Genomic DNA, 14,461 nt, shown 5'->3' with positions numbered 1-14,461 from the left:
AAATCCCACTTGATTGCGGTGGATGATCCTTTTCATAAACTGTTGAATTTGCTTTGCTAATATTTTCTTGTGGATCTTTGCATCTATGTTCATCAGGGATGTTGACCTATCATTTTCTTTTTCATAGTGTCCTTTTTCTGGCTTTGATATCAGAGTAATGCTAGCCTTGTAAAATGAGTTCAAAAGAGAAGTGTTCCCTTCTCTTCTTTTTTTTGGAAAAATTTGAAAAGGATCAGAATTAATCCTTTAAATGTTTGGTAGAATTCATTAGTAAAGCCATCTGGTCCTGGACTTTTTTTGTTGCGAGGTTTTTGCTTACTGATTTGATCCCCTTACTAGTGATTGCTCTGTTCAGATTTTTCTGTTTATTCAAGATTCAGTCTTGGTAGGTTGTGTGTTTCCAGAAATTTGCCCATTTCTTCTAGGTTGTCCAATTTGTTGGCATATAATTACTCATAGTAGTATCATATGATCCTTTGTGTCCGTGTGCTATCAGTCTCCTCTTGGTGTCTCCTCTTTCATTTATAATTTCATTTATTTGAGTATTCTCTTTTTTTTTTCTTGGTAAATCTAGCTAAAGGTTTGTTGATTTTGTTTATCTTTAAAAAAAAAAACAGCTCTTAGATTCATTGGTTCTTCCATTATCTTTTGAGTTTCTATTTCATTTCTTTCCACTCTGATCTTCGTTATTTCTTTTCTTCTATTAACTTTGGACTTAGTTTCTCCTTCTTAGATTCTTCTTAGATTCTCAGAACTCTTCTTAGATTCTCAGAAGAATCTGAGAGTTCCATGAGGTGTAAAACTCGGTAATTTATTTGTGATCTTTTTCCTTTCTTTAATGTAGGAGGTTAATGCTACAAACTTCCCTCTAAGAACTGCTTTTGCTGTATCCCATAAATTTTGTATATTATGCTTTCATTTTTGTTCATGTCAAGATTTTGTATTTCTCTTTTGGTTTCTTCTTTGGTCCATTGGTTGTTCAGGAGCGTGTTGTTTAATTTCCACATATTTGTGAATTTTCCAGTTTTGTTTTTGTAATTGATTTCTAGTTTCATGCCACTGTCGTCAGAAAAGATGCTTGATATGATTTCAGTTTTCTTAAATTTATGAAGACTTGTTTTGTAGTCTGACATATGATTTACATTGGAAAATGTTTCATGAGCACTTGAGAAGAATGTTTATTCAAATGCTATTGGGTACAACGTTCTGTATGTGTCTGTTAGTTAGGTTCATCTGGTCTAACATATAGTTTAAGCTCAGTGTTTTTTTATTGTGGTGAGAGTGTTCTCTCAGCCTTTCCTACCCATTTCAATGTGGGTGTATTCTCATTTACCTAATGTGTAGTAGACATTCATCTAGTTTTTGGATTTCTTTTAGAGGTAATTATTTCATCTATAGCTGTACATTCAGTGTGTTGATGGAAGAGGGAGATTCAAGAGCTTCATATATTGCCATCTTGGTTGACTATTGGCATTTTTCTAACTGTTCATATAAAGGCAAATATTAGAATAAAAAGATAAATCTTCCTAAATGCCAAAAAATACACTTAAAAATAGAAGAAGCAAATAAAGTAGCTCACATAGGGAAAGACATATTCTTATATGAAAAAGGTAAGGTGGGAAAAATTGTATAGTGCATACAACTATTTGTTTTAAAAGAAGGAAAATACAAAAGGGAGGAATGTGAATATATATATATATAATCTTATATCAAAAAAGAAACAGAAGAATGGGGAAGGTTCAGGAACAGAAAGTAAACTTTTTAAATCCTTCTTGTTTAGGATATTTGACTTGGAACCATGTGAATAGTTTTTATCAATTACAAAACAATTTTCTAAGCCATTTCAAAAATGAAACATAAAATAAATGTAATTCTTTACCCAGTTATTGGCAAAACCACACAGAGAATACTATTTTAAGTGACTTTAAAACACAATCATTTGGCTGGTATCCCTAGTAAGATGTACCTTAGGATAAAAAAAAAATTGCAAAACAAAATGTTTAATAGTTTCAGGTGATCATATTAGGGTGGTAGTATTGGTATCACTAATCTAAGACTGTTATATCAATATTGTGGAATTAAAAAAATGAAAAAATATGTAGTATTTCTAATTCAATCATTCCTGATGACCTTGAGCACCAGGATTCTCAGCATAAAAGAAAGAAATTATAGATATAAGAGAATGAATTCAATTTTAAAAAAAAAAAACAGTGTTCCTAAATTTGAACTGGGAGAATCAGTGGAACTCACAATGTATTTTTCCTTTTCAAAAACATATATTTCTTAGAATATATATAATGTGTGTATACACGTGTACACACACACACACACACATTAGTATTCCTAGATCCAGATTATGGTCTCTAAATACCATTCTCAAAGGACTCAAAGGACTGGAGCAGGAAACAAGTTTCCTTGCTATATACTAAATAACAAGGAAACTATCACAGACTACAAGGGTCGTATCAGCAAGCCTCAAGAGCCAACATGAAGAGGCTTCTGCTTCTCTTCACAAAAAAAGGGGGATAATTTGAGCATTAATAATTATACAAATTGCAAGAACTTTAATAACAAATATTTTAAATCCATGAAGATTTAATAATTCTAATAAAAAACTTTAACTCGGTCACCATTGGTAAATTAAGGCAAAAATTCAAGCTTTTCCTATGTGAATTGAACTATCAGTATAGTAAATAAAAAGAAGTTTTGCTTTATGAAAATACTTCAGCAAATATGGAAAGAAGAAATCATAAAATTAGAATACCACAATTTTGCAAGTTGTAATGAATTAACGGTTCATTAATTGAGCATCAATGGCTCCTGACATCACAAAAAGAGAGTCAACTCAATATTTTGTGCCTCCTGATGAAAAAGCACAACATTGCTTATGAAGTAGTCATGTCAAAAAAGTAAGATCTAACCTGAATTGGATCAAGCCTGTGTGTGCAACTATCAACTTGCAAAACTACAAAAGATGGAGAAATCCATTAGTTGACACTGTCAGGTTGCAATCAGCACAACCCAGAGTGTGAGAAACCTTACAGGACAAAAAGCCCAGTTTCTTCTACAAATTAACCAGAAGGGGAAAAGAAATGGAAAGACATGTCAACCAATTACATTGTGAAGACCTGACTTGGATCCTGATTTAAAAAAAAAAAAACAATGAACAGTCAAAAAATTATGACAGATAAGACAATGGAAATTTAAATACTTTTTGGATATGGATATTTTATGATATTAAAGAATTACTGCTAATTCTTTAACAATGGTATTGTAGTTATAATAAAAACAAAAAGATTCCTTATCTTTTAGAAATACATACTTAATATTTATTAATGAAATCACATGATCTTCAGGACTTGCTTCAAAATAAATGGAATGGGGAAATAGGAGTATAGAAAAAAATTTACCGTTCATGAGTAGTTAATTATTGACTCTAGATGATTGGTACATGGGAGTTTATTATACAATTCTCCCAACTTTTATAGAAGTTTGAAATTTTCCAGAATAAAAAGTTCTTTTAAATGGCAGTACACATGCGCACGCGCGCACACACACACACACACACACACACGTATATAACCTAGGTACATATCTCAACTTCTCATGTCTAAATGGTAGAAAAAGCCTGAAAATATGACCTAGCATAAAATTACATCTAGAACATTATCCACTCTTCCTAAAAACACAGATATTTGCAGTGATCTCTGCCAAATGGTGAGATATTATCAGTCCACGAAAGAAAGGGCAATAGAAAAGAATGCTTTTATAGTTAGTCCCTGTGAATTCCAGAAAAATTACTGTGTACACTATTCTCTGTGCCAAAGGAGCCCATCTCATCTTTTGGGGAACAATATGGTAGTGGAAAGACAATTTAGCAAAGAACTCAAGAATTTACATGGTGGGTCCTTCCTACTTGTATCTTCTTAGAGGATGTGGATTATGCTCCTGCCTCCTTTAGCCTGGAGCTTCCATGACCTTAAATTTTCTTGAGAAAACTCTAGCAATTTATTCTTTCACGGCCGTGGAGGGCTCCTTCAATAATGGAGCTGGTATCAGCATGTTTTCCATGCCATATGAATAAAGGGAACTTAAGGGCAGTGGGTGGTGTTCAAGCCAGGCCAGATGGGTACTGTCAATAAGCCTCAGTGTGTCCGCTCCAGTTTGCCACAAACCGGAGGACGGTGATGCACAAAATGCCCCAAGATAGAGCCGCAAGCAGGAAGTCCAGCAGTGTCACCCAGCCTGCCCTTATCAGACAAGTATGCTGAGAGCCCAGAAGTCCTTTCCTAAGGTCCCAAAACACATGTGTTCATCCTTATAAAGTATTTGTATGAGAACAATACATTTTCTTAATATTGGTTCTATTTCCAAAGTTTCATTTAAATGCAAACAATAATACTTTTGAGGAAGCATAAAACCCTGTTTTATGTAATTAGAGTTTACAGACCAGAAGAACACAGAACATTTAGAATGTCCTGTATTTGACTTTTATAACGTACAGTCTCAATAAAACACTGCCAGGATTTCATTGTTAGTAGTAGTATTTCAAGGCTTTCTTTCTTTCTTTTTCTTTCTTTCTTTCTTTCTTCCTTTTTCTTTCTTTCTTTCTTTCTTTCTTTCTTTCTTTCTTTCTTTCTTTCTTTCTTTCTTCCTTCCTTCCTTTCTTTCTTTCTTCCTTTCTTTCTTTTTCTTCCTTCCTTCCTTCCTTCCTTTCCTTCTTTTTCTTTCTTTCTTTCTTTCTTTCTTTCTTTCTTTCTTTCTTTCTTCCTCTTCTTCATCATTATAATTACTGTTCACTTAGCACCAATTATATGTTAGGTCAGCATATGGTGTTCCTGGGGAAATATATTCTTGCATATTATTTCCATGTCCACTTCCTTTGAGGAGAAAAAAAAGCACAATGGACTATAAATAAATGAGGATAAAATTACAAGTATTACCTTCAATCTTCCCAAAGTAAATATAAAAGTAAATTGTTCTCGAGCTCCAGTACCCTACTGCTTTCAGATTACTTGGAGCCTAGCATATCTCACTGTCCTGTGATTACTCTTCCCCTGTTTGTCACTTATTTCCATAATTCTGGAACTCAGTAAGGGCAGGGACCAGGTCTATATAACCTACCTTTGTAGACTCAGCACCCAGCACATAGCAGGGGCTCAATGCATATTTGTCAAATGAATGAGTAAAAAATGAATGAGTCAATGAGCAAATATAACTCACACTGATGACGTGGTGCCAAGATATGATATCAAGCCATTCCACCAGAAATAGTTCATACATTGTCTCATTTAATTCTCACAAAATTCCTGCAAGAAAGATATTATTCCCATTTGATATATAAGGAAATTGGGGCTCAATTGGGACTGACTCAAGGTCACATGGTGAGGAAATGGAGGTAGAGTTAGGAGTCCAATCTAGGCCTGATGGATTCCAGAACTCTTAATCTTTCTGATTCCCCAGCCTCCTGCTTCTGAGTGTTATACAGTCTCCTAACAGGCAGGAAAAAAGAAGCTAGTGGAAAGATCCTGCCCTTACAAATAGGGAAAGGTGACCTCAGAATCACATACTAGAGTAAGGGCACTGCCCCACTCAAGCAGAGCAGCTGACTCTCAGCCATCTCTAGTCTAATATAAGGAGAAAGTTAAAATATGCTCGCATTCACACACATTTGCCTTTGTATGGCTTTGGGCTGTGTTCTTTGTTTTGTTTTAAACACATCTTTTTCTCTCTCTCTTTTTTTTTTTTTTTTAAGATTTTATTTATTTATTTGACACAGAGAGAGAGATAGTGAGAGAGAGAGATCACAAGCAGGGGGAGCGGCAGGCAGAGGGAGAGGGAGAAGCAGGCTCCCCGCAGAGCAAGGAGCCCGATGCGGGGCTTGATCCCAGGACTCTGGAATCATGACCTGAGTTGAAGGCAGCGGCTTAACCAGCTGAGCCACCCAGGCGCCCCTCTCTCTCTTTTTAGTCATATTTCTGAAAGAACGTTGTGTTCTGTATCAAATCTCACAGCTGCACATAAAAGAGTGCATCTCAGAGTCTCCTATTTAAAAAGATATGGAACTGCAAGATTCTAGTGAGTCCAAATATTTCTTTATTACGTTTTCAGGTTGAAAGAAACAGTTCTTTCATCGTTTTCTTTTCCTAGGCTGTTAAACACGGTAACTCTGTCCCTTCTTACCTTCGTGGCTTCTTTGGAGCTTCAAATTTCCATGGAGCCAACCTCAGGATTGCCTTCCTTCATATGATACATACAGTTAGGTTCAGTTCTGTTCTTTTTCTGGGACAGAAAAAGAAAGAATAGGTATTTCCCATGCATTCAGCACCTTCACGGGGGTACAGAAAAGGAAAGGGATGATGATGGTCTAGCCCTTTATTAGTGAGGTGCTGCTTTTGTTAAGCTACTTGCTTTTATTTTTTTACTAATTATTAATGCTTTCCAGATGTTTTTGCCTAAGGAATATTCTTTGGACTGTGAAGACAAATCTGATGTCATAATAATACTGAGTTTATCATACTCATCAACCAGTAAATTAGTTGGTATCTACAGGCAAAATAACCAAACAGGTGTCCTGAAGGATTAAAAATAATCCTCTATTCAAAAATTAAAGTTAGGGCCCCTGGGTGGCTCAGCTGGTTAAGCGACTGCCTTCGGCTCAGGTCATGATCCTGGAGTCCTGGGACCGAGTCCCACATCAGGCTCCCTGCTCAGCAGGGAGTCTGCTTCTGCCTCTGACCCTCCTCCCTCTCATGCTCTCTGTCTCTCATTCTCTCTCTCGCAAATAAATAAAATCTTTAAAAAAAAAAAACAAAAATTAAAGTTAAAAACCAAATACTCATTTGTTCTCAAGTACATGAATTTCATTAAAAGTTCAAATTGGAAAATGTCTATTCACAGATAAAGTCAATGCCACAAAATGCTATTTTCAATCATGGAGAGGTATATTTTCAAAAGGTTTTTTTTAGAATCAGGTGGATGTTTGTTCCTGATTGAGGAATGAGGAAATGGTTTCCGTGCATAGCAAACAAATGAGCTGTTCCTTTTCTTCATATCTTAATGAATCAGAGAGTCTCATAATTTTACATTAGCTATCAAATACCTTTTGAGGTCTATTTTAAAGCAATTGCACAGTTAAATGACAGAAGTACTAATAACATGTTACCGAAAATGTCCCTCTTCTCTTTAACAAATTATCAGCACCACCTGATAATTATATTATTTACCAGTTATTAAACTTGTAGTTATCAAAGGACCCTTTTGCTGTCTATGTGCTCTATCATTGTTTCTCTTTCTTTCATAACCTTCTTTAAAACTCTAGCCCTCCATGAAGCATTTTATCAGAACATAAGAAAATCACTCATCTGCACAATATAATTATTTTTTAATACAGCAAAACTTAATGATCTTTATTTGTCTGTCAGCTTCTTTGTAGTAGAACTATATTTTGTCCCTGTTTTGCACAGTACTTTGCCAGGCACACAGGGGAGTTGAAGAGATAGTAGTTGATGGTAATTATGATGCATCCTGTGCTTGTTCACAAGGGACATTTGCTAAAGATTAAAAATAAATTCACAACTAATTGACTACCAGCCATAAGCTATACTGCTGGGATACTAAACCACCAACTGGAAAGAAAATGACTGAGCAGATCTTGCCAAGGATGAAACCAAAGATTTAAAAAAAATTCCCTACTTGCCTACAACATAGCTAATCAAATGAATAGCAACTTCAGTATTTCTGTATTTCTTCAAAAGGCCCACCTTAGGATATGAACATTTAGTTGCAAATGTTGAAGCTCATCCCACAAAGTTGTCCTTTCAAGCCATCAATAAATATTTTTTAAACACCAACTATGTGCCTTGTGCTTGTAAACTCTGGGATATAACCATACATAAGATGCCCATAATTCTTTCCTTTGTGGTGTTTACCCTAGCAAGGAAGGAAATAGTAAGAGACTTTAAGTAGTGACACAGAAAGATGAGGAAGAGAGTAATAATGTATTCCAGTGTCAGAGACACCTCAGTTCCTTTTTTTCTATTTGTCATACCTACTTTAAGTTGTAGGCAGGAATCTTTATTCTTCTATACCTTGTGCATGAAAGATGATTCAGGAACTCTTAGTGATTATCTTTCTCAAGGAAACATGATTCACAATGGTATAAGAACAATCAACTTTATTAACAAGTCATGTGGATGAGCAATAGAGAAGCATTGAGAAGTTAAGACTGGTTTCTTTGAGGGCTTAATTCTACCTTAGAAGCTAACCCTGTCAGAACAACCCTACAGCTGAGATTTTCCTTCTCCTCTTCCTCATCCTGTTTTTTCTGGCGGGGGGATGGGGCAGATCTGGACATTCTCTTTTCTTTCCTTTGACCTCTTGTCTGCCATCTTGCCCCTTCTTTCACAAAGCCTGAGGTCATAGATTATGGTTTTGTGATAGGAATTATTGATGTATACCAACATCTAGTCCTCCTCTCTTGTTGGTTAGACATTTCCATACCCCCTTGAAGTTAGGTGTAGCCACATGATAGTTCTGGACAAAGGAATGTGAGTTACACTCTCGATCAGGCATTTCATGGCTTATGCTTGACTCCCCAGCTCTTTCCCGTCTCCTGCTGTGGTATGCTCTGCAGCTTGGTGATTAGATGGCAGTGTCATAAGATGGTGGAGTCTTCTTCAGCTTTAGTCCCTATATAGGCAAAGCTTTTTCTGACATCATGAATAGGAAATTTTGAGGTTGTTACCACAGCATAACTTGGACTATTCTGACAGATGTAGATAGAAGAGGAAAGAGGCTAACTAGTACATACGGTCATAGGGTGTTGGCAACAGAATGCATTTATTTAACAAGTATTTTTTTGAGTTGCTGCTAAATAAGTACCAGGAATACAGAGTGAAGGCAATAAAGTCACTGCCCTCAAAATGCTTGTTGTCAAGTAAAAAAAAAACAAAACAAAAAACAAAACAAAAAAACTGACCAATATACATACAATTATGATAGAAGTTGACTAAAAATCTTTTTTTGTTTTCTAATTAGCCGAATAGGAAAAGTTTGGAGGAATTTTGGCTCACAGGTATGCAACTGAAAGTTAGGAGCTCAGTCCTGCCATGTTCGTGTAAGTCATTGCTACTATTATTACTATAATTATTATCATCAACCTATTTATTATTAAAGAATATGTGTGACTTTAGGCAAGATACTGAACTTTTGTTTGCATCTTTAAAATAGAGAAAAGATATTATTCCTCCCTTTTAGATTACTGAAAGTGATTAATACCCAATCGTCTATGTACTTAAAGTTTTTAGAGCAAAAAGAACATCCCAGGCAGAGTGTTTAGTGTAAAGGCCCCTGGCTGTGCTGTTAGTAGCTATGTACAATTTAGCCACTTCCCTGAGCCTCGATCTTTTCATACGAGTCATTCCACAGGTGCCCAGTGAGCATTCACTGTGTGCCAACTACCATGCTATGCTCTAGGGATAGGCCAGTGAACAGGCATGGTCTTCCCACTCTACAATCCAGTGGGAAATATGAACTTTAAACTTTAAGTATTATGATCATTAATTGCATAATTACAAGTGTATTAAGAGATATAAGGGGATTTTATTGCACCATGTGGTTGAGAAACCTAAGTGGAAAGAGAGTCATCAGGGATAGCTGATGATTAAACTGAGTCGACCTTGAAGGTGGCTGTAAGGATTTAAAAAAATTAAATGTAAAATTCCTGGAAATAGTTGGTTCTTAATAGATGTTAGTCATTGAACAATGTCTTAAAAACCTGTGCATACGTGATCAAAAGCAAAATACTAAAGGGGAATCAAGGATGCAGCTTTTAACCACATATTAATATATACTTTACTACTATCATTGTCACTATCAATATTAAAACATTGCACTGAGCCATTTCATAATTGTGTTTTTATGTTTCCCCTGACATCTCTCAGTTCAACCACTGGGGAAGCCCCTGTCTTCCTGTCTGCCTTGTTTTGGTTTTGTTTCATGTACCTTTCCTGGCAACGGGGTCCATTTAGTTGACTAGTTACCATAGAAGCCTGCTTGCTTTGAAGGGTAGTAAATGTTCTAGGGAAATCAGCAAACTACAGGAAAGGAAAGACTGAAAAACTCTTGCCCAGATTGTGAGTCAACAGGTAAATTTGATTCACTTTATTCCACATTACTTCTAGGTGGGGTCTAATCTGGGGTACAAATGGCAGCTTAAAGGTTTTACTGCTTCAATATAGGTGTTCTATCAAACCATTTTGATCTCTATTTGCATGGTTATAACAGATTAAATAAGCAAGTCTCTTGATTTTACCACTTTATTTTATTTGATGAATAACTTTCTTTTATTGCTTCATAAGTAAACTTCACAGAATTTTTAGCTTTAGTTCCTATTGCATGGGGAGTAAAGGGGAATTATAAAAGTGTGTTTGATGGTGATAATTGTAAATGACATTTAGAAAAAGACTAAAAACATAGACTTGCTTGATAATGGGCATAGAGAGGGAGAAAGATATTGAACATCTGCATTCATGAGACTTTCAAGTTAAGTCTATAGAAAGAAAAAAAGTTATTCAGAAATACACAATTGAGGGCTGAGCTTAAGCCAACATGGATTTCAATTGAGCAAATTGTTTCATTCATTTGTAGAGATGGGAAACTAACATATACTTTGTCGAGCATATATTCTTTCCCAATGACCTTTGAAGTAATATTATTGTTATTCCCATTTTTTAAAAGAGGAAATTAAAGTTAAGTTCAAAGAGAAAGACAGAGGTGCTTTTATACAAGAACCCTACATCCTTTAAGAACAAAAACACAGTAATTTTATTATTTCAGTTGAATATATGAAGCAAATTAAGATTTAGATAGTTCCTAGCATCTTAGAAAAAGTATAACTTTCTTAAAAATTTTATTTTATTATGTTATGTTAGTCACCATACAATACATCATTAGTTTTTGATGTAGTGTTCCATGATTCATTGTTTCTGTATAACACCCAGTGCTCCATGCAGTATGTGCCCTCCCTAATACCCATCACCGGGCTAACCCATCCTCCCACCCCCCTCCCCTCTAAAACCCTCAGTTGTTTCTCAGAGTCCATAGTCTCCCATGGTTCATCTCTCCCTCCAATTTACCCCCCTTCATGAAAAAGTATAACTTTTAAAAACACAAAGAAGGGGCACCCAGGTGGCTCAGTCGGTTAAGCGCCCGACTTGATTTCGATTTCGGCTCAGGTCATGATCTCAGCGTCATGAGATCAAGCCCCTCGTTGGGCTCCACACTGGGCATGAAGCCTGCTTGAAATTGTCTCTCCTCTCTCCCTCTGCCCCTCCCCCCTCTTAAAAATATAATAAAAATTTAAAAAATAAAAGCACAAAGAAGACAATGGTGACATCCATTGTGCCATAAAAGCAGAGTTACATGGGGACAAGAGCACAAAAAACAGGAGCTTTTGTTCTGTTGTTTGTTGAAAAGGAAGCACTATAGCATTGGCAAAAACAGTCTGCACTTTCATTCAATGGAAAGAAATCAGAAAGTCCTCTGGAACAAGTTTGGGCTTAGTGGAAAATCACGTCCTGGTGCAAAAGTAATAGCCATTGTAGATAAATAACCATTTATAGCTTTTTATCTTGGTTGAACTGTTATCTTCCAGTCTGTAAAAGATAATTTGGGTTTGTTGCAGAGCTTTTTTAAGAAAACACTCTACCTCTCATGAAATCCATCTCCCCAAGCTTTGCTCAAGAGTTTGAGGGCATTCTGTGAATATCTTGGAAATAACATCTCTGAGAAGCCCAGTGTTAGCCCTGAGTAACATCTCCCTCTGTTGAATTATATTTTCCTTGCCTAAATAGCAGGTGGGGCTCGAAAGCAAGAGGATGTCCCTGCAGAGAATTTCTGGGCTTTTCATCCCTGAAATCTAAGATATGCTTTAGGAAACGGCAGAAGTTCAGCATCCAAATCAATTTAACACTTAATGGGAAAAGTACAGAACCATTGGAACAAAACAGCTGATAAAGCACTAGATTACAGATTTGCCACATGGTGAAATGGCCTCAAGACAGGTGAGCTGAAAAACACATATTAAAACCCTTCCCTAAGGTTCCTAAAATTAAAGTTTACTCCATTCTTAACTATTTTTTCCTCAAGAGAAGAATTTTAAGGGTTTACCCACTCTTGGGCTTTGCTACCGTAAAGTTGAAACAAAAAATTAACATTACATATAGGAAAACTGTATGATTATATTTCTTTATTGTGTTAAAATACACATAACACAAAACTTACTATAATTTTAAGTGTGCAGCTCATTGGCATTGTGTATATTCACATTGTTGTGCAACCATCTCCACCTTCTGTGTCCAGAACTCTTTTCATCTTAAAAAACTGAAACTCAGTATCCACTAAATAATAACTCACCATGACCCACCTCTCCCCAGCCTCTGGAAACCACCATTCTACTTTCTATCATTTTTTTGTTTTCTTTTCTTTTTTCCTCATGCCCCACCCCTTGGTAACCACCATTTTCTTTGCTGTTACTGTAAGTTCAAAAAATTTTTTTAACATATACCACCTATAAACGTGTAGAGAGCAAGATAGAGTCACTCATGTCAAGCAGTGACATAAGCAGCCAAGGGCATCACAGCTAAGACCAGATATGGCCAAAACCAGCACAGGTTGACAACACCCAGAACTGACAACTAGCAGAAGCAGAGGAGGTCTGCAAAGGCTCAAGACTGATTAAATCCCTTTAAAAAGGAAGGATTTCTGCAGCAAACTGTCAGTGTCTAGACACTGATCATTTCATGTTTGACCACATCAAAAAGGCAACTGCCATTGCCCCTGAAGGCTCTGCCCTTTGATCTCTGAGCAGAACAGAGATTCTCCGTGGCTTGAACATAATAAGCGGCACGTGCCACGAGACGCCCTGGACTAGACTGGGAGCTCATCTCAACCGTGCACTCATAAACTGACTTTGAGTTCGGTTCTTGAACTTCCTACCCCTTGTTGTATCTTGTTTGTTGTATGACTTTTTATTATACTTTGCCTTGTGTGATGCGTAAGAAGCCAAGTTAAACATGTAGCAAAAGGTCGTTGAGTTTGGAATCCTGAACCTGCTTCATAATTACGTTAATCTTGCTGTATGATTGAATAAAGCTGACATGAGAAGAGGTCAGGAGCCTGCTTATTAACCCCTTCTCTACCACAAATCACCGCAAAGACCTTGAGTAAGTCATTTCTCATCTGGGCCTTCCTTCCTTCATCTGTAGAGTGCGGGGGCTGAGCTGGAAGATTTCTAAAGTCCCTTCCAGCTTGAAGATTCTGTGATAATACAGAGCTGTTCCCAGGTGCCTGGCAAAACTCCTAGTTTCTGTCTCTGATGTTTCCCATGTACGTTTAAATTATGGGTCCCTCAAGTAAATTTCAATAAAAAGGCTCCTTACCCAGGGTTAATTGCAAGTTTTAAAAGGGGGAAGGGGAGAACCCACAAAAGAGTTGTTGAAAACCCAGAGGTTGCTACCAGGATTAGAATCAGCACTTTTGTCTTGCCAAAATTCCTCTCCGAAGTCACACAGGCCAATCCTCTTAATAAAAGAGGCAGGTTTAGCTGGAGTCATCACACCCAGCCTAACAATGGTGGGAATTTCAAGACATTATAAAACTGCTGTCATGTGAAATTGCACTTTCATATCTTATCCAATATTACAGGCATCGCCTACTAGGGGGCGAAACCAGAAATGATCAACTTTTAACCAGGAAAAAAAAAAAAAAAGGTGTTTATTGAAATCCAAGAAGATTCCAATGCTGGCCCTTGATATTCCCTGGGCTCAGGACCATGGGAAGAGCTTCATAGGACACAGACCCTCTTATTCTGGACATCATGTTCCACATTCTATCAAACATTAATGTGAGTCCACATCTTATCCTAAATATAATATTTTTCTTTAAACAGCGAAAAATATTATCATTTTTTGAAATTCTTTCATTTTGAGGTTTCTCTCTCTTATTTTGTAGTCTGTAATTTTTTTTTTCAGATCTTAGATATTTTCATTGGCTTCTAAAATGTGTTATTGCCTCTGGTGCCCAAAGAATTAAAATCTCCATGATTAGCCCCATGTTCAAAATTCTTCTTAAAATGCACCAGATCATCAGAACTGGGTCACAGAGTAAAGACACAATGTGTGATGCCTCTTCCAGATAGCCCACTGGCCAGCTACATCCCCTGAACCCAGACCGTACTTGGAGTCTCCAGAGCCAATTCAGGCAGGGTTTGTATTGAGGTCAGGAGCCCTAACCTCCTGGTTAACCAAATCAGGAGAAGAAACAGAAGTAAATGAAAGTTTCCCTTCAGAATATCAGTTTGAGAACCATTCCAATATGGCCCTAAGAGGACTTCATACCTTCCTAGAAGTTGGTTCTTCCTGCCGCATTATAGGCTGACCTTTGAAATGGAGCTTCGCCC

Source organism: Halichoerus grypus, chromosome 6 (assembly GCF_964656455.1).
Source record: "Halichoerus grypus chromosome 6, mHalGry1.hap1.1, whole genome shotgun sequence".
NCBI lineage: Eukaryota > Metazoa > Chordata > Mammalia > Carnivora > Phocidae > Halichoerus > Halichoerus grypus.
The sequence above is the reverse complement of the archived record's forward strand: the minus strand, read 5'-3'. Positions refer to the sequence as shown.